Source organism: Varanus komodoensis, unplaced genomic scaffold (assembly GCF_004798865.1).
Source record: "Varanus komodoensis strain SLA01 unplaced genomic scaffold, ASM479886v1 scaffold7_3, whole genome shotgun sequence".
Taxonomy (NCBI): Eukaryota; Metazoa; Chordata; class Lepidosauria; order Squamata; family Varanidae; genus Varanus; species Varanus komodoensis.
In genome coordinates this window covers 26,787,341-26,813,386 of record NW_025336480.1, presented here as the reverse complement: position 1 = coordinate 26,813,386, position 26,046 = coordinate 26,787,341, and the positions used below count along the sequence as shown (strand labels likewise).

Below are 26,046 nucleotides of genomic sequence, written 5' to 3'. Positions count from 1 at the left end.
TCATTGACCTGTGATGAATGGTTGGATTTGTACCGTCTTGTTTGCAATGATCTTGGCACCTCAGGTTCCTTAACCGTCTTTGATTTCTAGACCACAAAAAAGTCAGACTCTCCAGGAGATTCACCTAAATTACCATACAAAGTACCTTATATAAAATATTCAACATAGAAACATTTCAAAATAACTTCAAAATGTGGCAATAACATAGCAGGATTTTATATAAAATGTAGTCATTGAAAGCCGCATCATATGCCACTAAATGCCGCAGAATATAGGAAAGTCTTAACCTGCTGATGCTGCAAGGTGGGGAAAACATTCTACAATCTGTGTCACTGGGGAGATGAACCTGCCCCTTGCTGCCATGCTCCATTCCTCCTCTGGAGGAGGCACTTGGGAGGAGCCTCAGAGGTTGGTATTTGGCGAGATGTTAATTAAGTTATTATTGTCTCAAGCCATGTAAGGCTTTATAGGTTAAGCCTGGCTCCTTGAATTGGGCCCAGAAATGGATAGGCAGCCAGTGCAAATGGGCCACAACTGGTGTTATAGGCCCAAATTTTTAGTCCCTGCTATCAATCTGGCTTTTTGCACAAGCTGCAGGCTCGTTGCAGTCTTCAAGTGTGCAAACTGCATTTCCTCTTCCCCTGCATTGTGGACTGCCCTCTGCTTTGAAACATGGCCAGTCTGTGTTGACTAGCAATGGCTGCAAAGCTGCTCCTCCCAGAGTTACTTCTGGGGGTAAGAGCAGTTGCTTGCTGAAGGCTGGTCAAGGGTAGGTACGCCAGGGTGCTAAACCCCAGCAGGGACCCATGAACAAAAGGCCCCTGGAGTTCCCTTTCCATTTTACCACTGCAACCTGCCTGTTCACCTTTTTTTTTTTTTTTTTTTTAAAGAATGGCCTCAGAGTGTGGGCCATTTCCAGACACAGAAGTTTTTCTATGCTATCCCAATACGAAAAGTCTCTGGGCAGCTCATCTCAAGGCCAGGCTCCCCAGGTGGGCAGGCAACCTCTGAGAATATCCCAAATATGCAGTTATTTGGAGGGTGCTTGGAACAGGGGAGTTTCTCAGAGGGTTAAGGTGGGTATGGCTCTCAACCCCATGAGGCAATTTGGGCAGAGGAGGGTGGCCCAGTTAGAGGAGGCCTGCTCCTTTCCAGAAGGCCCCCCTAAAAGGATGGGGCCCAAACATCTAGACTAGACTTCAGCGACCCCCGTGTGCATGCTCCAAGATCTCTTCTGGGTGTTTGCGCTTCTGGAAAACGCTTTGATCCATAAAGAATGTTTTGCAAGATAGGTCAGTGGCTTTGAACGTGCAAAGGGAGGAAACCCAGTGCTTTTTTTGTAAGAAAAATGGTGCCAGAACTCATGAAATTATTTACCTTTCACACGTAGTCAGTCACTGTACACTCACCCACACACGTCAGTTGTGTAACAAAGCATAACGGTCACCGCCCGCAGCAAACACTCAGCATGCTACCACATGACCAATCACAAGCTGAGCAGCGCCATCACAACCAGTGTGGAAGAAGTATGCATGCATCGGATTCAACACACAAGCAGCCTGCATGCACCGTTTTAATGATTTTGTCGCCGACCTGCTACGCTCAACAGGGTGATTCAAATCCACATGGACCAAACATCAAATTTTCAAAAGTTACTTTTAAAACATGGAAAATCTGTCAAAAAAAGGTGCCGGAACTTTGTTCCAGTGCGTTCTATGACAAAAAAAGCACTGAGGAAACCTAACTCAGAACAGTAACAGTACCTTAAATACAGTCATGGAAAAAACTGTATCCAGATATCTGTGAATAACACAATCAGAATACATCTCTATGATCAGTCAATTCATTTGTATGTCAAATGAGAATCTGCTGCTCCAGGAACCAAGCATATGAATTGGAGCCCATCTTTAGCATTCAGTTCTGGCGGTTACATTAAGTACAGGTATCAAGTTGGTACACAAGTGCCTTCCTTTGTTTCTCTTCTAGCCACATGAAAGCAACTGGTTCATTTCTCTTCCGGTGTCACAGACCATATTCTAGCAAGATATTTCTGAAATGAGCCTGTTTGGGCATTTTTCCAAGGTCTGGCAATTTCCGTTCTTGCAGTCGCTACCAGTGTTGCTGACAATTCTTTATAATGCAGCTCCTCATTCTCCTAAGTAAACAATGAAAATAGTAGTGAAAGTTCATTAGGAGAGTTGTTGTTTGTGTTACGTTATTCAGCCATTCTGCAACTTCATGCCAAGTGACCCCCTTAAGCCACCGTTTCTCCAATACACCCATTGGTAACTTAATATAATGTTGTGGGGCACAAATGCCATCCATGATCTGTTCTTAATACCATTTCCTTAGAGCCAGCTGCTGTAGAATTGGAGGGTTGTGAGGACCATATTCTTGCCCCTGATTCTTCTGATATTCCAATACAGTGGTACCTTGGCTCGCAAACTTAATCCATTCCAGGACTCTGGTCGTGACCCAAATTGGTTGTGAACCAAGTCAAATTTCCCCACAAGGGTCAGTGTAAATAAGGTTAATCCGTTCTGCAACTATTTTATTTACTCACAAAAATTTGAAGTAACAACAACAAAGAACATGGCCATCTCCCCCCACCCCAGTGATCATGCAGGGGGGTGGGGGGAGACGGGCACGATCGCAGGTGTGCTGGGGGGGAGGCAGGCAAGGGCGCAGTGGGGGGGGTGGGCAGATGGGGGGAGGCAGGCACACGAGGGCAGGAAACACAGGCGCAGATATGGCCATCTCCTCCCCCCCAGCACAAACACGGTCATCTCCCCATCAACACGACCGCACCTGTGCAGGGAAGGCAGGTACGCTCGTGGTCATCACCTGATGCAGAGTTCGTGACCTGCGGCAAAATTTTTATGTAATCTCTGTTCATGACCTGATTTGGTTGTGAACTGAGGCATTTGTGAGCCAAGGTACCACTGTATTTAGATTTGCCTCTCAAGTTATCAGTTCCCATGTTATTATCATTTTTTTCCTGAATAGTAATAGCCTTCTAGATGACAGAGATGAATCCTCTTTTAAACTAAACTCTTCAGTATAATATTTTAAAAGCACTTTTTAAAGAACCTGTTTTATACAGGCGAGTCACAACATTTTAAATTTGTATTAACTGAAACCAACAAATTCTTATTTGGGCTGTTTTGTCTTACTGAAATTGGTTTTCCACTTATAAATAGATCTTTAAGTCTATAAATCCCAATTTCTCTCCATGAGTTATATAGCACATATTTATCTTGAAAATTGAATTTTGGGTATTTTAAAATAGGACATGGGGGGGGGGTAAGAATTAAATACATTTACACCATATTTTGACCAATTCAGTAGTGAAAGGGTCGTGTAGTTCAATTTTATTTCTTGGAAATTTTGATAAATATAAATAAGAAACAACAGAATTAGTCTATATAGAACCTTCTGGATCCAATTGGGGGGTGTTACTCATTTTTAGGAGTTTTTTCTTTGAGCTGTCTGAAAATTCTTATAGTATTTTATTCAATAGCATTCAGTCCCTCTTTTGGAATAGGTCTATACTGTACACTATTTATGACTATTAAGTCTTTATAACTTCCAGCAGTAAAGTTTTCCAATTTATTTTTCCAGAATTTTATTTTTTTAACATCCGGAAACAAAGGAATATTTTGAAACAAGGGTTTTTTTTGTTTTTGTATTCAAGTAGCTTGATCTAATAAATTCCAGCAGATCTAAATCCCAGCAGATCTGAGAAATTAAAACCTAGATTAGGAATGCTGAAAGACCCAAAGGCAAATGTTCTATCTGACCAGGATAAAGATAAGGTGGAAGCAATGTATGAAAGAACTATACACATATACTTTCCTTTTGGACAGTGAAGCAAAAGCTGCTCTAAAAGCACAAAGTAGATGAGATACCAATAGAACTATTCCAGACTGCAGAAACTAACAAGATATGCCAATAAATATGGAGAACAAAACTGTGGCCCACAGTCAGACGTATTCAATATGCATTCCAATCGCCAAAAAAAGAAGATGCTAAGAAGTGCACTCGCTTGTCTTGATGCATAACCTGCATTGTGGACAAGAAGCTACTGTTAGGGCAGAATGTAGAGAAACCCAATGGTTTCCCCTAAACAAAGGCATCAGACAACGGTATATTTTATTTCCTATCTGTTAAATCTATACGCAGAACATACAACGAGAGTTGGATTTGAATCAGAGGAAGCAGGAGTGAAATACTGCAAATGCTACCATACTTCTGGCAGAAAGCAGCAGTGAATTGAGAAGACTCTGGATGAAAGTGAAAGAAGAAAAGCAGAACAGCAGCTGAACATCAAGAAAACAAGTCATGACTTTAGAAGAATTATACAACTTTATGTCAACAATGAAGGATTGGAAATTAGGAAAGATCTTGCATATCTTGGCTCAGTCATCAATTTAAACAGACAGCAGCCAGGAAATTGGAAGAAGACTGAGACTTGGAAGGGCATCAAGGAAGGAACTAGAAGATATCATCAAGTGTAGGGACATTTCACTGGAAACCAAGGCCAAGCTCATCCACACTATTTATTGTATTACCAATGCCAATCTATAGGTGTTGAAGCTGGACAGTGAAAAAAGCTGATTGGGGAAAAAAATGAAAAATTTAACAGTGTTGGAGGAGAGCTTTGCAAATACTCTGGAATGACAGATGAATAAGTGGATCCTATATCAAGTCAAGCCAGATCTTTCCCTGGAAACAAAACTGACAAATCTGAAACTGTTGTGCTTCATGCACTTCATGAAAAGACAAGACATACTGAAGAAGCCTGTAATCCTAGGGAAAGTTGAAGGCGGAAGAAGAGGAGGAAGACCAGCTACGAGATGGACTGACTCCATAAAGGAAGCCACAAGCTTGAATTTAGAACAGCTGAGCAGGGATGTGAAGGAAATTTGGAGGGCATTTGTTCATAGGGACAACATATTCAGAGACAACTCGACAGCAGATAACAATAGCAATTTGAATTCTAATATTTGTTTTAAAGACTCTTTGCTTTTAATTAAATTTTCAAGGAAGAAAAGCATATCATTCGCATACTAATTAACTTTCTGTTGCCCATTCTTTGTCTTTATCCCAATATTATGAAAATTTTACAATGGAAAACAGTGGAAGGTGCAAGCTGCTATACAGGTAGGGCAAATATTAATGAGGATAAAGGATAACTCAGCTTTGTACCTGTATAAAGTTTGAACTTTTCCAAATCATGTCCATTAATCATTACTACTGAATACACTTCTTCATATTTTTGGATAACTATGGTATATGCCTCACTCTTAGACATTATTTTCATAAGGTCAAACATGTACTTCCATTCCAGACAGTCTAACACTTTAAGTAAATTAAGGGAAAGTTCAGCCATTTTAGCCCTTCAGTTTGGCATTATACATTGTATTTAACCCTCTGCATATTGTACCTGACATATACCTCCCTAGCATGAACCTTTACCAATCTCTATGAATATATTCTGTAATAAAGCTAAAATCAGTGGAAAAACATTTTGATCTTGATTTTATAAAGTGATAGAAGGAAGGAGGATTTGCATTGTTTCCTGATTTTGAAACAGGTAACATTCTCACTAAGCGTTAGATAATTTATTTCCACTTAGGACTGCTGTATTTCCCATTTTAAAAGAAGTGGAACAGTACCAGCCTCACATATCTCATAAAAATCATCCATAAACCCTGGGGAAGGGTTCCTTTGGAAAGAATTAACTGTTTTTATTCAGTAGATCTTATTGGAGAATTAAGATATTTCTTAAGTTCTTCTGAAATTGAAATAATTGGCACTGAGTTTAAGAAATGTTTAGTATCTATATCTCGTGCTACTTTTGACTTAAATTCTCATAATATACTTTAAACATTTTAGATATCTTTTTGTGAGTTTACTCAGGTACCATCTTTTGTTTTGATAAAATTAACTCTTTTAGCTGCTTTCTTTTTTAATAAGTTAATAAGATTGGGTTTTTTGTTTCCATGTTCACTATTCTGTTTTAAATTAATTGCCGCTGCTTGAGTTTGCTTGTATCTAGTGTTTCTGCTTCTGCTTTAGTTTATGTCCATTCAGTATGTATGTTCATTGTGGTGTTCCATGGGCACTCCATGGTCCTTCTAAGGATGGATGGTTTAACAAGGGTTGCCCTTGTTGTCTGTGATGCATCTCCTGTGACAATAACACATCAGCACACAATTTATGTATAGTCTACATTATTGCATATTGCTTGGCTGGAGGTCTGATACCATTTGTATTAAAAGAGATTATGTTTGAGCAATCCACCATCCAACCTGTTATGCTTACCATTAATACTTCCAATCTGCTCAGGCAATTGTCTTATATAGTTCTTCAAGCCTGGACTGTAAATGATTGTAGTACAACCATGGAAAGAAAGCCCTCTTCTCCTTCCTCTCCCTCCTTCCTGAAAACAAGGTCAACATGCCCCCTGCGCTCTACAAAAAGCTGTCCCATCATGCACTCCAATGAGAGGTCAAGAACACTTGCTGAATCTCTCCTTCCCCCACCCTTTAACAGTTTATAAATTTTTCTAAGTCTCTCCGAGATATTCAAAATGAATCAACAGCTTAACTATCAGCCAGTTTTCCCAATTAAGAACATAGCCCAGCATAAAAATATAATTATTAAAGGGTAATCATTCATTCCCCTTCCTATTAAGGAAAGGACAGCACAGCATCCTAGAAGCAAATGAGGCAGTTGTGGAAGAAGATTCTCTGTGTCCTCAGTATTTTCTTCTCTCTCCACCTTCACTCAAAGTTGCTTTCTCATGTCTTGAGGCTTCTCTTGATCTTTTATCCTCTTTGGATTCGTCTCAGGCACACAAATCTTTAACTCTTTGCAGAGATCTTGCCGTTGCTCTGTGATAGTTGTGCTTATTTTGCAGTTGAGCCAAGCAATCATTTTAAAGGGGAATCCCCACACATATGTTATTGCCTGATCGCACAGAATCTCTGGATACAGTTTCCATGGTCTGCATCTTGTGATCATTTCAGTTGCCAAGCCCTGGAAAACATCCACCTTATCACTTTCATGCTGCAGATCTACATGACTCAGTGCATGGTAGGTTGTTAATTTCATTGTGCATTCAGCAAACATTGCAATAATGTCTCTCCAAGGACAGTCCTGCATTTGTTTATGAGTTTTTTCCAGGGCTTCTGGTGCAATTCTTAAGTCTAGACAAAGGTTTTGAATCCATTTTACCATGTTATATTTGACATCTCCTTTGCCTTTGTCCTCTATGAGACCTTTCAGACAGATAGATGTTGAGATGGTGATCATGATTTTCTCGCTCTAGCAACTTATCTCTTAAGTCATTTCTTTCTTTTGGCATTTCATCTCCTTTAGCCTCTTGGTGCTGAGCCAAATCCAGGGCTTCATTTGCTGTTTTCCCATTTCTTTAACATTTATGCTCCTTTCTGCCAATGCCTCTTTTATCAGGGTTAGGACTGTTTTCAATTCTGTTTGCAAGTTTTTCCTTAATTGTTCTAAAAGCCTCTACATATTGTCATTACGTTTGCTGGTCAATTCAGTTTGCCTTCCTTTCACCTCCTTTATCTTACCCGAAATGGTATCTCTTCTACAGTCATCCAGCAAGTCTGAGAACTCACTTCATTCTTTTGCTTTTAGAGGCATTCAAGCCTTGGTTTTTCCCCACTTCCTTTTGATTCTTCATCTTTTCAGTTTCTCCAGATACTGTTTCTTGCTGGCTTGAGATGTTCAGATGTTAAATACAGGCAGGCAGGCAGGAAATGGAGCAGATCTGTTTGTTGTTAAACACTCTCAAGTCCTCTCCAACTTACGCTGATGCTTTGAATGAAGCCCCTCCAAAACGTCCTGTCCTTGACAGCCCTGCTTAGCTCTTGGGAATTTCGTTTCGTTCATGGAGTTGATGCATCTCACAGTTGCTCTTCCTCTGCCTTTGACTTTCCCCAGCATTATTGTCTTCTCCAGGGAGTCTTGCAGTTCCACTATGCCGCCATTTTTCATGCCGGCAAACTGTTCCTCCAACTGCTTTGTTCCCCTGTTCTCCACTCTGGCCAGGCCGTGGTGAGGAGGAGGCGTGAGGCCTGCCGCTTGCTCCCTGTTCACTGGGTGGCTCTCTCCTGGAAAGCCTGCTGGCGGTAGCAATGGTGAAAAAGAGGAGCAGGAGCAGTGGCCGCTGGTGCCCATGGTGGTGGCATGATGGACTCCCTGAGGGAAGCCCTCCCTGAGGGTATCTTACCCAAGGCCCCTCCCGAACTGGAGCTAGCACCATACACCCCTCCCCTAATTTGGCTCAGGGCTGTGGTGCAAGGGAAAAGAAGTTCATCCTCCCCCACTAGATGCAAACCCTTGTTCCGGTCTTGACCAGCTCCTAGGTGTGCTGTTAGCCACAAAGGGGAAAGCTTATGACTTTAAACTATAACAGGGCCGTAGCATAATAGAGTGGGAAGGGGCCTATATAAGGCGATGGAATCAGGCCCCCTGTGCCATGCAGACACCATGGTCAAGCATCCCTGACAGACAGCTGCGCAACTGCCTCTTGTCTGCCTCCGGGCTGGGAGAGCCTGTGGCCTCCAATCTGAGAACTCCCGCACCCCTGCACCTTTGTACTCATGCAGAATTCCTAGCCTATGGTGTTCTCTAATTTCATAAGAAGAACAATGTGTTTGTTTCTACCCATGTGTTCTGCATGAAACATGCAGTAGGTGGCTTACAAGCAAGGCTTGTTTCCTCACTGCCCACATGGCTGCATGACAAACAAAATACTCTTTTGGATCAATTGTTTCTATATCTTCTGCCATGAATGGGAGCCACCTTCTGCGTTACTCAGAAGGGACCTGTGCTTTTGCTCCCACGCAATGTGGGGAACAGAACTGCTGAGAAGACATTGTCCTGACTCAGCAAAGAGTTACACACTCGGACTGTGTATTTGCTGGGTCTTAGTGAAGTGGGAGGCTGTCCCAGTGTGTATGTTTACCTGTGTCCCCCTCTTTTTTAAACAAGCATTGCTTGAATGGCCACATTTTTTGAAAGGGTTGTCAGTTCTTTCTCTGAGCCCAGCCAAACTGATCTGTGCCATGAGGAATTTGCTTTGTTTCTGGACAAAGATATGAATTTGTATGCTTTCCTTGCATTTATTGAAAACAGTGGGCTGCCTGTCATCATTCTGAAGATTTTGGGAAGTGATGGGACCTGACTGCTGAAAAGCAAAAGCAAATTATGTGTGAATCGCATGGAAGTCTAGAGATGACTCCTGAAGCTCTATATGGTATGACACAGCCTGGATGCTGGTGCGCTGGAATATTTCTAATTTATCTTGCAACTTGTCTATCTGCTTTTTCATCTCCTTAGTGATGAAATGAGAATCCCAGTTTGGGTGGTATCTTTCAGTCCTCTAGAGGGAAGGTGCATAAACCTACACGCACACTCGACAGCAGAAGCTGAAAATGCAGATTTTACAAGTAACTCCTGCATCTCCTTTTCTTCATGAACTCTTCCTGTACACGAAATCTCAATGCTGGAACACACCTAGACCATGGAATGCTGCTATCATCAGTATCAGCCTCATCTCCATCATCTCCATCTCCATCATCTCTATACTACCTGTAGCTGAAGTTCTCTGGGAGTCACCCACCCAGATTTCAACTAGGCCTGACCCTGCTTAGCTTCCAAGATTAGACTGGATCAGGCACTCCAGGCTATCCAGAAGCACTTTGTTGTCCTCCAGATGTTTTGGAGTGCTGTTCCAACAAACCTGACCCTGGGCCACAATAGCTGGTTCTGGTGGGAGTTCTAGTACAAAACATCAGAGGGGCACCTGGTTGCCCCAGAAGCTTGACTGAATTTCTTGTGGAGAAAACATAGCTACTGAGGTGGAACAGATAGGGTTGTAGAAAGCATGTGATAATCTAATCCTCCTGCCTTACCTCGTCACTTATTTTTGTGACTCAGAAGGGTTTGCTTAGTGAGAAGATAAACTCCAGCTGACGGCATCTGATTCTTGGATTATGTGTGGGTGTTGTATGATCTTGTCTACGAAGAACTCAAACGCTGGTTGGAACAGTGTAACATCAGTACAATCTCAAAGGGCACCCTTTAAGGACGAGCAAATGCATTTCAGCTCTAATGGATGAGGTGACAAAATAATCCCACCAAGCAGCACCAAGTGTGAATGCCCTTCAGGGACAGGCTGCACATAGATGGTGCTCATCATTTTTCTCCTTTTGCAGTGTGTTTATGGTTCCTCTGCTTCTTGCCGTGCGTTTATGGAAGCTGTGCCTGCTCACAAGTAGCAAGACTGGAAAAAAGCCCAAGCGCCTGATTGAACAAGCAGCAAAATTGTGCTCCTGGTGCCTAGGAGCTCGAAGTGTACTAAAGCACAGGGCTGCTGCAGAAAAAATTGAAGTTGGCATCTAAAGCCAGCTTAATTTTTCATTTTTATAATATAATACAATAAAAGCTAAATTTAAGAAAAAATATCAGCATCATTTTCCAGCCATCGACAAGTTTTCTTGCAGGGTGTTCTCTTAAGTTCTGCCCACCCCCAAGTCCACTGTTTCAAAACTGTGCATAGTGATGTACACCAGATTTCAGGTTTATGAGATCTACTTTATTTTCTTCATACTGGAATCACAAGTTCCACCAGCCAGGGCCCTGTGCAAGCTAGGGGCTGGATGGCGTTAGGCAATAAACTCTTTAGACTTAAACCTTGAAAGAACAGATTTCTTCTGAGTACATATTCCGCCCAGGAATTTGTTTCCCGAATTGTGCTCACAAGCCAGGCACACACACCACGCATTCACTCCTGGGATCTTTCTGGACGTGAGGATCCCAGCAGTACCAACGAGAAGGTTCTCTGCAGCTGTTCCGCCTTTTCTTCCTTGAGGGATTTTCTGCAATAGGGGGGAAATACGGGTGTTTTCCTGGTGTAAGAGGTCATCTCTTTCTCTTTCCCTGCCTTGCAAAATTCTGAGAATGAGGCAGGGCTATGGTGCAGTGAAACCATCTCTGAATGCAACCTAGCTTTCCTCTCCAAGCTTCTTCATCTTGCCACCATGATGTAGGGGGGAAAAGAAAAGGAAACCCTTTGTTATTGCTGCTGTTAAAGAATGAGTCAGAAACTCTTGGTAGGTCACCCAGGGACCTACCAGTAGATTTTGAGCTATCTGCTGCCCACGCTGATGTACAGGCAGAATTGGAAATGATATCTGTTCCTGCTCTGTCAAAGCTGGAGCAGGCAAACGGTGTGGCAGCCTCTACCCCTGCCCTGCCTTTCATACTTGCCTGCAGAAATCATGGGGCAAAAAAGCCTTCCCGCAGCCAGGAACCTAATTGGGTTATATTTCATGCTTGTTTTTCCAGAGTCCCGGTCACTGGCTAACTTCATTAATCAGACGGCTCACAGAAGTAATTTCACTCTCGCTTGTGCCCCCCTCCCAAATCCGTCCACCTTTTGCCATGTTTGTGATTGCTGCTACTTGTATGCAGTGCCTTTTAAATGGAGCTAATCTCGAGCGACGCTTTGTAACAATTATCATTCATCCATTGTGTGATGCTGCATCATAGAAACATGCAGCACGGGCCAATCAGGAGCGCTGCTGCTGCCCAGCCATGGTGACGCTCTGATGGAGCCACTGCACGGAGAGGCTCCCCTTCTGCAAAGTGAGGGCAAGGCCTGCGAGTGCAAGGCTGAGGCAGGCTTCCGTTTTGATGGCGCCCTCTCTGCACCTTGGGCTGCTAGGTATGATAAAGTGTATGGCCCCAGCATGGGGGAGGTTGCTGGGACCAAATGGCTTTTGTGAAGTATAGTCGGGCTGGGAGATGTGTGGCCCTTGTGGCCCACCGGGGCCATCAGGCTTAGCCAACATAGCCAGTGATGAGGGGTCATGGGAGTTGTAGGCAAAAACATCTGGAGGGCTGCTGATGGCCCAGCCCTGGCCTATAGGTTGAGCAGACTAGCCAGGGACTCATACAGAACAATCCTGGGCACGTCTACTTCAAAATTAGGTCCCTCCCCACCATAAACCTCAGTCTGGACTAGAATTGGTTAGGAGTAACCTAACTTCATTAGTTCTTGTTCTGGTAACCTCCAAGTTGGGTTACTACAGTCCACTCTACAGAGGACTGCTCTTCAAGATGCATGAGAAATTACAGCTTTTGTGGTGGCCAGAAATGTTTAGCACAAATTCTGTCCCACTTGTGCTGGCTACCTGTACATTTACAAGTCTGATTCCAGGTGCTGGTTTGGGCCTATAAAGCCTTATGTGGCTTGTGACAATGATACTTGGAGTGTCTCTCCCAGCATAAGTTTATCATCTACAGTTCTTTTCCAAGTGCCTCCTCCAAGGAAATTTCCCTAGGTAGCAACAAGGGAGAGGGCCTTCTTGGTGGTGGCTCCCTGGTTATTGAACCATCTTCCCAGTGAGGCCTGCTTGGTGCACAGACGTGCTCAGGTTTTTAATGTCTTCTGGGATTTCTTATTGTTGCTGACTAAAGGTGTGTGATGCTTTTACGTTACAGTATTGTCTTTAAGGTTTTTAATCTTTGCAAGCTGCCCAGAGAACTTTGGTTATTGAGTGACATAGAAATATAGTAAGTGAAATTGACACTGGAATGACACTTTACTCCAGAGATTTATGCACAGGGCTGCAGCCTTCGTTTCTGTACCTTGAAATGCCACTCTATGCCAGAAACTAAGACCGCTGAGGTGGCTACACTGCAGGCTCCGGAATGATAACATGAATCAGTCCATAGCTGGGAGGAGACCTTGTTGTGGACTCAGTAGCTGCTGTGAGAAGGCTGGGCTGGCTGCCAGATGATCTTCTCTGTGAGATTGTGTATTACTTGGTCTGTGAGATATTTTGGGGCTAGCCTTCATCGCTTGTTTTGTGTTGAGTGGTACAAAGCCATTGCTCCAAGAAAGTGGGACACAATTGGGCAATGATTTACCAATGTATCCCATATGGAAGACTTTGGAAACCCTATGGGAGGGACAACCTTGGTAAACATGTTTGCCAGGAAACTGAAGTTCCTGTGGGAAATTGGTTTGTTGGTAGGTTGGTTTTCCGGGTGCAGTCCTATGGAGATGAACATGGTCTCCAAACTCAGGGTTTATTCTAATGAAATCTTTGGCTTCTTGATCTTCTTGCTTTGCATTTTGCTAGATGCTCACTTTTGGCCTCCATCAGGAAGGAGGTTAGAGCAGCTTTGGGGCACCCTGTATCTTGGGTACTCCAGTCTCCTCTCTTCCCTGTCCTCAAACACCCCCTTTTCCTCCTTTCTGAGGTTGCATTTCAGACCTTGGAAAGCACCCCACATGGTTCTTTGCATGTCAGCTGCATGTCAGCTGCAAGGAAGAGCAGAGCACAGCTGGTCCCAAATATCCTGTGGGCTCCCAGATAATCCCCATTTCTATATCATCCCCCCATTTCTTTCAGATAACCCCCTCCCCCACTCCTTTCAGATCTTCACATCTCCAGCACATCAAACTTTATTCTTGCTGCTTTCGTGGCCATGGAAATGCTTGGCCATCTCAGCTTGGCAAAGAGGAGCTTTTTTTTTTTCCCCTCTGTTAATGAGGGAAGCAGGACGCGTCCTGCCTCAGTGCAGCTGGGCCACGAGACTGCAGCAGAGCGCCAGCAGAGAGCAAAGGTGCTTCCAGACAAGGCTTTTACTGTGCAGTCCCCTGCCTCATTTACAAATGTTACAGGGGATCCAGACACAGCTCTTTTCCATTATAACTCTTGGCAACTTCTCCCGCTGCTTCCTCCGCCTTTTGTCTCCCAGCAGTGCTATCACTGCACAGTGGGCTGTATGCCATGAGAGAGTAGACCCATTGCAGTGATTACAACTTAAGGCAGAACCCGGTGTATTTGATGGATCTTGCTGGGAGGGCTCCACCTGGAAGCAACCAGCTGTCCCTCACTGACCCTAAGGCAGCCTTTTGCAGTGCGGTGACTTCCAGAGGTTTTGGACCACAGCACCCATCATCCCTAAACTTTGGCCATGCTCACTGGGGCTTTCCTCAAAATATTTTCCTCTCTCAGTAATATAGGAATTTGCTTCATGCCAAGCCAGTCTTTTTGTCAATTTAGTGTCTGGATTCCTGCCCTGTGCTGTCTGGTCGGATTGGTTCAGGTCCTCCTTGGTTTGCGGTAGGGTCACCTGATCTTGTGAATGAAAAAGGAGAGGGGACCTGGAACAGGAAAGGGTTTGCTCCCTTCTCCCCACACATTGAGGTCCCGATTGTGTTCGTCCTTCTTCCATAGCTTGCTATGCTAAACATGTGAATGGGTTTGTCCTTTCATTCATTTCTTTTTGGGAGCTCCTACTTGCAAGGAGCAATGTGGAGTTTTTATTTTGCATGCAGGCAAAAATTGGATAGGGATGCACTAAAATCTTGCCCTAGTCTCATTCCTTTCATTGGAAGAGGCTTAAATGTATGCTTGATCCCTGAACCCAATCTATAGGATGTAGAGATTAATTAACCTTTAGATGTCTTTCCCTTATTACTGATGTCATTAATGGGTAGATGACCAAAGTAATGTGTTTTTAACAGCACAATAAACATCCATTATAGAACTGTAATTTAGAGCATTGTGAACTTCAGCAAACCACAGTTTTCACTGCTTTTTTGTTTGTTTGTTTTATAGGGAAAGGAGCAGGACTTTGTAATGAGAATTTCAAAGATACGATCTTGATTTAAAAGGTAGGTAACTCCTCTTTACATTAATATGTCAATTTAAGCCCAAAGAAGAGTGAAAATCTGTAGTACAGAAAAAACCATTGAGGCCTTTTTGTTAGTTGAAATGGAAATAAAAATATTTCTCTTTCTCTGAGGTGTAATGAAATTTGTTAGGTGTGTATGAAATGCAAATGCTGTGTTTCCATTTCTTGATATACAGTTAAATATTGGGAAGTCCTTTCATTTTTCAGTTCCATATCTCACAGGTGTAAGAAGTTCTCTTCCATAGTAGGTTATAGATTGTACTTGGCATATTATAATTCACTGTGTTCAGCATAGAACCTCTGCTAAATTTAACTTTTGTTTCCATTTTTAGATTAAACATTCCTCAACATGTTGTTGAAACCTGGAGTAATGAAAGTTAATTTTAGTAGAAACAAGTCAGGTTCAGACAACCGTTTAGAAAGATTGGTTAAGAAAAAACTCAGTTTAGTGTTTGGATGACACACTAAACAGCAGTTAATTTAAAATTATTTCTTTATGAGAGTTCTATCTTGCTTTTTTCTTTTTTTAAAACACTCAAAACAGCTTATATCATTCCCTTCCTCCTCTCAGTTTTAACCCCACAACAACAACCCTATTAGGTAGGTTGGGTTGAGAGTCTGTGACTGACCCAAAGTCACTCCATGGCTGAGCAGAGATTAGAAGAACCGTGATCTCCTGAGCCAGTCCTGTGCTCTTAACCATGACACCACACTGGCAATGCCAAATCATGATTTATCACTATGTACAATATATAAATGCATGAGCTGTTTTTTTAAAAGGTGTCTTTACAAAATGTGTCTGTGTTCTGGGTCTCTGTTATAAAATGAAACCAAACCCAAACCCGGCAACAATAGCCTTTTCATGTCTGTTCTCATAGCTTGGAAGCAGTGTGATCCTGAAAGGAAGGTACTTCCCATCTTAGCATACTGGGTTCACTGAACAGAGGATTCTTTTGTGATAATGGGAATGCCGCATAGGGTACATGGCGCAGGTGCATGGCATAGGGGAGATGCGTCACCGACGCACGGTGGGCTGTTCCTTTCATCGATCAAACTGCACTAACTAGCAAAACCTCCATGCCAGTCTCCGTTATGGGACAAAAGACCCTTCACAGTGGTCTCCCATTGTCCTGGGCCGGAACTTGCCCTCCTGATGCAGAATTCTGGAAGCAGATTATCAGGAACATGGTCATCATTTTCTGGTCCTCATTTTGAACCTGACTGTGCCAATGTGCTTCTTCTGCCACTGAACTTTTGCATTGGCACAGCAGAACTGGGGTTTCCAAGATGTGGAGGAATAAGCCAAGCGACCTTAGGCAGAGCATACAGATGCTTGAATGGATTGGTTTATTAGAGAGATAGATAGCATGAGTACATATGGAAAGGGAGCTTGGGCTGGCAATTCCTTGGTTTGATCTGTGGAGTGAATTGGAGATGGTGAAGATGGGTTGAGATGGAGCAGCACACGCAGGTGATCTAAAAACAGGGCTGTAGTGGAGCTGGGGCTCCGAGGGATAAAGTCTCAGGGCTCTTTTGGGACTCATTTCCCATCTGCCACCTTTCTCAGGCTCCCCCGTTTCTCTTGAGCTCAGCTGCAATCCTCACAGTAGCTCCTGCTGAAAGCACCTGTTGTGATGTGCAATTTCTTTGAGGTGGCTTCAACCCTGAAGGAGCCATGAAGACCTTCTCGCTTTACACAAGGCCTGCTCCTATTAGAGTGAGCTGTTGCTATGGATATGCAGAGTTGCCTGCATGTTTGGACTCTATTAGAGGGCATTGCTAAGGAGCACATGCACTTCAAATGTACCGCTCCATGCAGTTCCCATTCACCACTCTGCAAGGGCTAAAAAGGTAGTTGGAGCGGGGAGGGGAGAGTGAGTACCAAATGAGGGTATAGGAGTGGGGACAAATCCAGGTTGTTGGGAAGAAAGTGGTCAAAATGCAGCCAGTGCTTTGCCTGAGGTGGCACACACAGGACTGCGTGGCTAAGTAGACATGCAGGCACAAGGAAACCGCTAGAAAGGGAAATGAGAGCAAAGCATGACTATTACTTCCCCCAAGGCAAGGTGAATAAAAGAGGAGGCTCTTCTCAAGGGCGCTCTGAAATGGAAGCTCATGCTTCCCATCGGCATCATGTGTGAGGTTCTTTGTAATTTATCAGTCATCTAGGAACAAGGCAGCGGTTGGAGAAAAAGCTGTCCTTGGCCCTGAATGGCATGGAACCATTATATTCTGACCAAACAAAACACTGATTTCTTCCTGAACTCTCCTCAGCTTTGCAAAAATAGACAGGAATGGTGAGTGTAGAAAAGGAAAATGTCTGCAAGCTTTAAAGAAAAGTGACCAAAAATGTGGCTGGGGAGTCATCTTACAGATCTGGTTTTCAAGAGAGGAGCGTTGCCAAAAGCGAGGAAAGGAAAAGGTATCTCACTGCAATATGAGAGAGAGTTTGCTTTTCCTGCCAGGAATGGTGGGTGCGAAAGTTGAAGTTCTAAACTTGTTTAGCTCTTCTTTCTGCTCACTGTGATTCTTTTTGAGTTCATGTGGATGTGTGATTACTTTAATAAAACACCCAGGACAGGAGTAACCGTCTTAAATCAGTGCCTGGATAACATGGCTGAACAAATGAGGGCTGATAGCAGAACCCCTGTGCCTGCTATTGAACTGTAGTGTGTTTTATAGCTGTTTTTCTTACTGGCTTTAAATAAATGTGTTGCTGGGCTGTTTGGTCATTCACAGGATTGTGGCTTAGATGATTGCATTTTACTGCGAGTTATTGCAAGCTGCTTTAAAGTTTCCCTATGAAGATTGAAGATGAATTTGTAAAATCAGTAGGGCTTTGACACAGTCACTTCATTGTAATCTTTGTGAATTGAGGGAGATGAATCAGTGAACAAGTGAGAAAGTTCCAAGAAAAATCCTTTAAAAATATGTTTCTGTGGTTAAACAGCACCACTTTTAAAAAGCTGGATATCTCATATTGAAGTTGTATATGTAGTGGCAGCCAGATAAAAGACAACCAATAACAGTCGACAGAAAGCTCAGCAGAATAATGCCTCTTGTCTTTTTTTGAGAAATAGCTCCTAGCTCACTGGCAAAGTACATGCTCTGCCTGCAGAAGGCCTCAGGTTCCATCCTCCTGAACTTCTCGCTAAAACGATCAGGTGATGGGATTGGAAAGGAATCTGCCTCAAGCCTTGGAGGCCTGTCTCAGTCCCACCAGGCACGGATCTGTTAGGCATGGATCTAGCCACTACATGAACAAATAGTCTGAGCTGGTATAAGGCAGAGTTTCATGTTTTTGAGAAGAAAACTATGAGCAAAGGGAGGGGTACGGTCAGAGGTTTAATGAGCTTTCACATTTTTAGTTAGCTTTTGAATTCAGGTTGCACGACTTCTCAAGCCATGGCAGTTTATAAATATGTTGTCTGAACCCAACATTCTTCCCACAACGTGGTTTACAAGCCACCCTGGGGTTGCTTATTAACCACCCCAACTAGCCATGGCTTATAGAAGGGTGTAATAAAATCCAGTATGGCTTATTGCCATACAGTCAAGTGTCCTTGAAAATTACAACTGAATAGCCCAGTACTATTTTTGTGACTTTTTTTTTAAAGGTGGACAATGTGGGAAGCAACCTCTAAGCAGAACCTCAAGGTTTTGGTGGGGTGCTCACATGGCCCTGGGCTTCCCTCACTTTCTGAAGCATGGAGAACAAAGAGGCATTTCTTTCTGAATGTTGAGGGACATCTTGGTGCTCCTGCAGTGACCCCTGGGAGGAGAAAGCACGGGAAGGAGGAGGCACAGAGCCCCTCCTGCACCCTATTAGTTGTCAAGCCCAGAGGAATTCTGATCCCAGTGCATGATCAAAACTCCCAAGGCATTTAAGGTATTGTGTGGATCCAGCCACTGTGTATTTTCTCCAGGCAGACGATGTGTCTGTAGTTGCCCTTCTCTGTGGACAGGGGATGGCATGAGTTTAGTGGAGAAATGCAAAATCCAGGATAGAGGAAGAATCACAACTAGGCAATACCTTCATTAGGATCAGCCAAAATGCCACCATAGATCAGGCAAGCTTTTGAGTTCTGTAAAACAGTGGTTTTCAATCACTGGTCTGTGGACTGGTGCTGGTCCGCAGGAGATTTCCTGCTGGTCTGGGGGGAGGGGGGCATCCTGGTTGCCACGGACTGGTGCAGGGGCTGGCTGTGCTCCACCACCTCTTCCTCAGTTGGCATTGCGTTCGCTGGTGCCACCATGGGGGCGGGGTGGGGAAGGGAGAGATGACTCAACGGAAGCCAGCTGGGAGCCCCGCTGTGCCAATGTTGGTATTTTGCTCTTTTGTTGGCATTTTTTTGTTGCTCGGTTTCTGGTTGTTTTGGAGAATTTTCATTTTTGAGTATTGTCTTTGGAAACTAATACACAGAATATTGTATTATGTGCATGGTGCTTTTTTTTTCTGCCTCAGTGTTCCCTCGGGTGGTTTTCCTGTTTTTGCTGGTCCCCAGCTGTGGAAATGTTGAAAACCACTTCTCTAAAACATTTAATCATGTTAAGTGAAATAAGAGGTAGTGTGGAGGGAGGGGGAAGAATCAGAAATGTTCAAAATTTAGGTTAGAACTCGTGGTCCTGAGATCAGTGGAGAACCTCCAAACTATGGAACTTAGGAAGCACTTTTTCAATATATTCAATAAACAGTTTCTCCAGATAGCTGGCACATGTAAGTGATTTACTTTGGTTGCCTGGTTAGCAAGACATGCATTACTTTGTTAAGAAGTTTTCTTTGACATGTTGCTGAGCATTTTGTGGCAAACAGGATTTGCATTCCTATCACTGCCTCTAATAAACCACACCGTGTACTTCAGAATCACTGTTCAAGTGAAGGAAGTTTACAGGGCTAGACTGGATTGATAAACTGTGCCCGTCTCTCATGCAAGTTTTGTGTTCAAGGGATTTGAATGCCAGGGCTTACTAATTGAATAAATGGAGTGGAACTGGGTTTTCCAGTCTCAATTTCTTCAAGATAGTTTGATTTCAAACCTGGTTCTGTGTTGTGAGAAGCCCAATTTTCAAATCACTGATGTAAATCAACCTTTCTGTTCACGCTGCAGATATTTCCTAAACAAAATGCCTGGTAAATTTGTTGATATAAACCAGAGGTAGCCAGACTTGAAAGCCGCATAATGTTTGAGAGCTGTAAGACATGAACAGATATGTATTTATTAGAATTATGACATTATGAAATTGTGTTCTTGCTTATCAGTGTATGATTTTTAGAATGTGCACAATAAGACACATAGACACCTGGAACACTTACCTGTGGGATGCCCTTCTCAAGGAAATGGACCTTTAGAAACAAGAACTACTCAAAGCAAATGTCATATTAATCAAAAATAGCAGGGCAGAATCACCAGCAGAATCCTGGCAATTATAGTTCATTGAGAAGTGCTGAGAATTCTATCTTGAAGACCATGTCCTACCAGGGACCTTGGAAGGACCCACAGAAGGGACAAGCAGCAGTAGGATGGCCCCCATTCTCTCCACATTCAGGAAGGGGGGTTACGATGCCTCTTGCTTGGCTTTTTAAAGTCAGCAGGAGCTGGCGGAGCGTGCTGGGTCAGGCTTGTGACCTCACAAAACTTGCCCCAGCATGGTCTGCCGGCTCCTGCTGACAAGCACAAAGGTGCTTTGGCAGTTCTAACTCTGCCACTGGTCCAGGCAACAAATCTGGTTGAGCTGTTGGAGGCGGTGTGGCCGCAGCAGTTATTCCGGCAGTGATAGCGTTTCCTCGGCATCTTTGGTGGAGGCCACCTTGAAGAAGCCAAAGATGGAGCAGATGGCATGTGGGAGGTTGTTACTTTCAGCCCCTGTTCCCTTCTCACTGTTACCTCACACTCATTCTTGAAGGCCTGAAAGAAGAACCCATGGTCAGCTTGGATCGGCTCCATCTTTGGCTTCTTCAGCAAGGCTAGGGCTGCGACTGAGGTGGCCGTCGCTTAAGACACTGAGGAAATGCCACCACCTCCAGATTAAGCACTTCTGCCCCTTCCATTGGCATCCCTGGCTTTGCTGCCTGGAACATTAGCAGAGGTAGAAGCACCAAAGTGCCTTTGCGCTCGTCCCCAGGAGCAGGCGGGGCCTGCTGGGGTGAGCCTCAGGAGGAGAGTGGAATGGGATGGGGCCTCGCAAGATCTTGGTGCTGGTTTCTGCCTGTGTCATCGCTGGGATCTGGCTTGGAGGGGAGCAGCGGGGCTCTGAGCCCTCTCTAAGCCACAACATAAACTCAGGGAGCCACAGGTGGCTCCCAAGCCTTGGTTTGGGCACTCCTGCTATAAACAGCGGAGTGTATTTTTTTCCTCACCTGGAGGTAGGAGAGCAGGAGCGTCAGGCTTCATTCCCCATGTGACTTGGAAGGCAGTGCTGGTCAGTCTTAATATCCCTTTCTGGAGAAAAGGCTGCTCCCAGTTTGGGACCCTGCCTTTCTATCAGCAAGCGTAATTGCCCTGCTGTTCAGGATGTTCATTCCCAAAGGCAGGAATGTTCATTCCCAAAGGCAGGCTGCAAATAACCAGTGAAAGCCTCTGCTGTGCAGAGTTCCTGGGGATCTGGGCTTCTGATGTCAAGCAGTTGCCCCCAGTGCTCCCTTCGCAAGGACTTGCATTCTTTGGAACAGAGGATTGCTAACGGAAATTCCCATCATGGAAGCGCTCCACAGGCTGACCAGAGCAGCCAAGTTCTTGACTGAGTTTTCCATGGACTGAATGCAGTCCATGGCCAGAGCTCTGGGCCTTCATGTGGCTGTCTGTCACGGCCTGTGGCTTGGACTCTGGAATGGAGACTTCGGATCTCCATTCCTCAGAAGCAAATAGTTTGGGTGTCCCTGTGAGTGTGTCCACTTGTTGAAACAAAGGATGGGAAGAACACTTTCTTGTGGCACCAGAATCTCACAACAACACAGCTCATGCCTTTCATTTGGACAGGTTCTTTTCAGCGTGCACACATTCCTGGTAGCTGAAATTCTGCACCCATGACCTGCAGAGGGAAGTGGAAGCAGGCAGTAAGGAGGTCATTGTCCTAACGGTGGTGGGTTGGTGTGAGGCATTTGATACTTCTCCCTCTGGTGCAGAGTTATGCCTCTGAGGGAGTGTGTGTCGTTTTTAGCCCAAGTCCTACCAGTTGTTGTACAATATTTTTCAGGGAAGGAGGGTTACATAATTTAAGTTTCAAAATATGTGTGAAATCCAAATGTGTCCATCCATCAATGGATGGTCAATGGAATAGATCCCCTCTCCTCTCTGTGCCCCTTTCTGTTCTGCAGGGTTGGGACTCTGAATGTTTGCTTCTTTTGTTAAAGTGAGTGGAAAATACATTGATATTTGAATTCAAGGTTACAATTGTTGCAAGTGTGCTCAGTTTGTGGATGTATATGTGATCTCATATGGCCTTTTCCTCCAACATATAATTGGCATCTTCCCATAGGAAATGATGGTTATTGGTACAGAAATAGCAATTTGGTATCCATCACATTTGGGAAATAAGAACTTTTGCAAAGGTCAGAGTAAAATACATTTTCAATTATGCTAATGAGAGCTGCCAGAGTGATCTACAGTAAAGCTAAATGGTTTGGAATTCATCTTACTGTTTTCATTTATAATGAGTTAGAAACCACAGGCTTTGTTACTGAATTGTGAAAGCATGAACTTTTCCCTTAAGATTATTAATACAAGTAATATTACTTCTACGATCAAACTTAAATGTCCTTTCATGTTAATAGTTAAGAATCAGCACGCTGAATGTCAATTTGAAAATTCTCCTTCCCAGAAATGGTCTAATTGCGATAAAGCCAGCTTGCAATAAAGCTGACTGCCATTGTCACATGAATATGTCACAGCCAAGACTATATGTGTGTCCTCGGCTGTAAGTAACATAGATGGGATGTAGAGCTGTCTGTAGGATTGCCCCACGCATGGTGTCATGCGTTCTCTTGTCTTAGAGACACACCATCCGTTATGTGAGACTTGAAAAAAATCAAGTCCAATCCTCTACTTGGGACTTCATTCTGTCTCTAGCCTGGTGGGCTGTTGGCCCCTTCTTTTTAACTTTCTGCATGCCGTGGGTGTCAGAGAGTAAGGCCAGTCATTCTGCGAAGAGCCGTGGAAGTGCACGGCATGGGCTCAGGGATGTCCAGCCCTAAAACCAGTGTTTGCAGAGAGTGGGACCAGTTCACACACTCGTGTCAAATTATGGGCTCACATATGTGGCGGAGCAGAGGGATATGTGCCCCTGCCACCCTGTACATGTTGGCATGGGTGTGCATGAGCGCATATCTGTGCATGACTCCCCTTCTCCATGATCATGCCTCTTTTATGAGCTGCACTGAAAAGTGTTTTCATAGGACGGTACAATCCTCGGGTTGACCATATTCTTGAGAAGCTCATTGATTTGGGTGAGTGGACTGACTGCCCCTTTACACTGCAGCACGGTCAAATACTTGGCAAAACAGAGGCCTTGCTTATTCTGTCCAGCAGTTCCCATGCACCCTGCAATACCTTGCCTGAAGTCACTGTTGGAAGGCTCAGGTGGCTTGTATCTGAGTGCTGAAGCCAAAGCATTGTGGCCATGCTTATTGCCCCCATATTTAGGGCTGTCCGTATGATCCCCTCCTGATCAGCCCTTGCTGTGATGGGCATAAGAACATATGAAGAGCCCTGCTGGGTCAGATCAAGAGTCCAGCCAATCCAGCATTTTGTTCAGCAGTGGCCACCCACAAGCAGGACGTGAATGGAACAGCAGCTGCTGTATCTGCACCTACTGCCTCTGATAGGACTAGTCGCACCTATAACCTTTTGTCTAGGAATTTGACCAGTCCCCTTTTAAGGACATCCAGATTGCACTGCGTCTTGTGGAAAGGGATTCCGTCGCTTAACGACATGCTACGAGAAGAAGCACTTCTATTTATCTGTCCTCAGTCTCACACCAATCAACTTCACGGGCTGACTCCGCTGCATTCTAGTGCTATGGGAGGGCCGCAGGTGGTGAAGCACCTGTGACTCAAAAGTGAGCCGATATGGGGAATCGGATACCACAGAAATAATCAGACCCCCACAGTCGGGCAGGCTGGTGGGCAGAATGCCTTGCAGACATCCAGAGCTCCAGCCTTGATTTGCCCCTGCCCCCAGCATCACCCCTGCATGCGGCTCTAAACTCCAGGCTAACACGAGGGAAAGACACTCACATGGAGACCATGAAGGGAACCAGTTCTGTAGGCCAGTATAGGAGGTGAGTTGGTATTTGTGTGTTTGACTAGACTGGAAAGGCTGCAACAGAGGGAAGAGCTAAGGATATTCAGGGACTGCTTATATTACATCATATAACCTTTCATAAATATCCTGTTCAAAAGCATTGTCCCCAAAATGGCATAAAGTTTGCTTACGGCCTCAGGCATTAATGTTAAATCATACACTCAAGGGATGGTCAGATCTGGTTGAAAGGGAGGTACTAAAGATGCCTTGGGATCTTCTGATTTTATTATCCCCTGTTCCTTACAATAGAGCTTACAAGGCTGCTTTCATATTTTTTAGCAAATTACTTGTAAGTTGATTTCTCTGCCAGTGAAAATGATCAGATCTCTCAGCTCTGAGTGTGGGATATGCAACAGGGGCAATGTATGTAATTTTGAGGACATCTTAAACACTCACAATGGCTTAATGTATTGTATCAGGATAATGTTGTAAAATCAATTTTGCTGTGAAATGCTTGTTTTGTGCATCCTGGGTTGGGCACCAGGCATATTTCATTACAAACTATTAAAAACATATATCCCCCTCCCCTTTGGATTATCTTTGAAGACAATTGTTTGCAAAAATAGATGCATTTTAATACCCAAGGCTTATTAATTGAATGTGCTCTCTGCTACTGTATGTCTGGTTTTTAGTTAAACAGGCCATTATCAGGTTGTTTGGAATGCTAATAGACAGATTTCTGAAACTGAGTTATAATTGCTGTTCATTAATGGAACACATTTGCTCTTTCATGCCTTTTTATCTTTCATGCATTTAGAGAAAAGGAATAACGTCCCAGAAGTGGAATACTGTGAATGATAGGATAAACATCTTTCCCATGAACACAAACATGTGGTTGTGCTCGGCTGCTGTCATTCAGTGGATTCTCCGCTCGCCATTTGCTTTCCACTGCCTGGCTGTCAGACTAGCCAGTGCCGTTGGTTTCATATTATGATACTTCTTCAACAGATTTCCTTGAAAAGCAACCACTGCTCCTTAAATTCAGACCCATTCTTATCTGTCTATGCTAACGAAAGGGCTTTCCTGGTTATGCACTGAAAGGGGACAGACTTCTAATGTAAGTTCAAAACCACTCTGGGGGTGTGGAATTGGCTTATAATTGTTCACCTGATGATTCTCCTAAGGTTTCTATTTACATTCTTTACCTGCCTGACCATCTTGTTCAAGGGCACAGCTTGCGAATTCTATCCATCTTTTGTTCATAAGGCAGCTTTCACTCCCCCCCACCCGCCGCATGAAAATGCAAGAATGTGTGTTGCACCAGTGTGCTGCCACATGTTTTCACACATGCCCACTTTACTCAATGTCATCCTTTTCAGGGCTCACACATGTGCTCAAGCCACTTTCACTGCAAGTTAGTTGAGCAAACCAGTTTCAAACCCCATGTTTTGGAGATGGCTTTTTTCTTTAATTGACCAGATACTCTGAGTGAGTCTGAGCTGAGATCTGAGGTGGAAAGGAGACATTGCCAGATTGCTACTTTCCCCTCCTGGCACTAAAAGCACTCTGCACCTCTTCCATCCCCCTTTTCTGTAATGATTTTTCTGTAGTAAGGGGAAAAAACAGAAGGCAAAACCTGGGAGGATAACCAGTGAAAGACGAGGTTGTCCGGAGCCCATGTTGAATTCTGTGAGTAATGCAAGGCAGTGGTGTGATAAAAGCCTCATCTGGAATCGCCCACAGAGACAATTAGCTTGTAAGCACAAACAAGCACAGGCTTTGGCCAGCTTTATGCCATGTGGCTCTCGGAATGGCACACCTTGCCCCCTTGTTTGTTTATGTTCATCCTAAAATGGAAGAAAAGCATGCAGGCATTAAGGCATAATGTAGCAGAACCATCAGTTGAAGAGAAGCGTATCTCTAACGGCTCATATCCTCTGTCGTTCTAGCACCAAGTGGGGCTTATGCAAAAGGCAGGGCCTTTTACAAGTAAAAGCTTCACAATACTAAAATTGCAAAGGTGGAAATTCTGCTGTGGTATTAAAGGCAACTGAGT

General features: G+C 44.0%; 1 protein-coding gene across 1 annotated transcript in view; it reads left to right on the top strand.

Moving 5' to 3' along the window:
* Window positions 1-26,046, top strand: part of PLCB4 (phospholipase C beta 4) — a 203,115-nt gene that overhangs the window by 18,985 nt on the left and 158,084 nt on the right. Inside the window, exon 2 of the mRNA XM_044454159.1 lies at window positions 14,676-14,731. The gene's annotated coding sequence lies outside the window, so the exon portion shown is untranslated. The remainder of the gene's footprint in view (window positions 1-14,675; window positions 14,732-26,046) is intronic.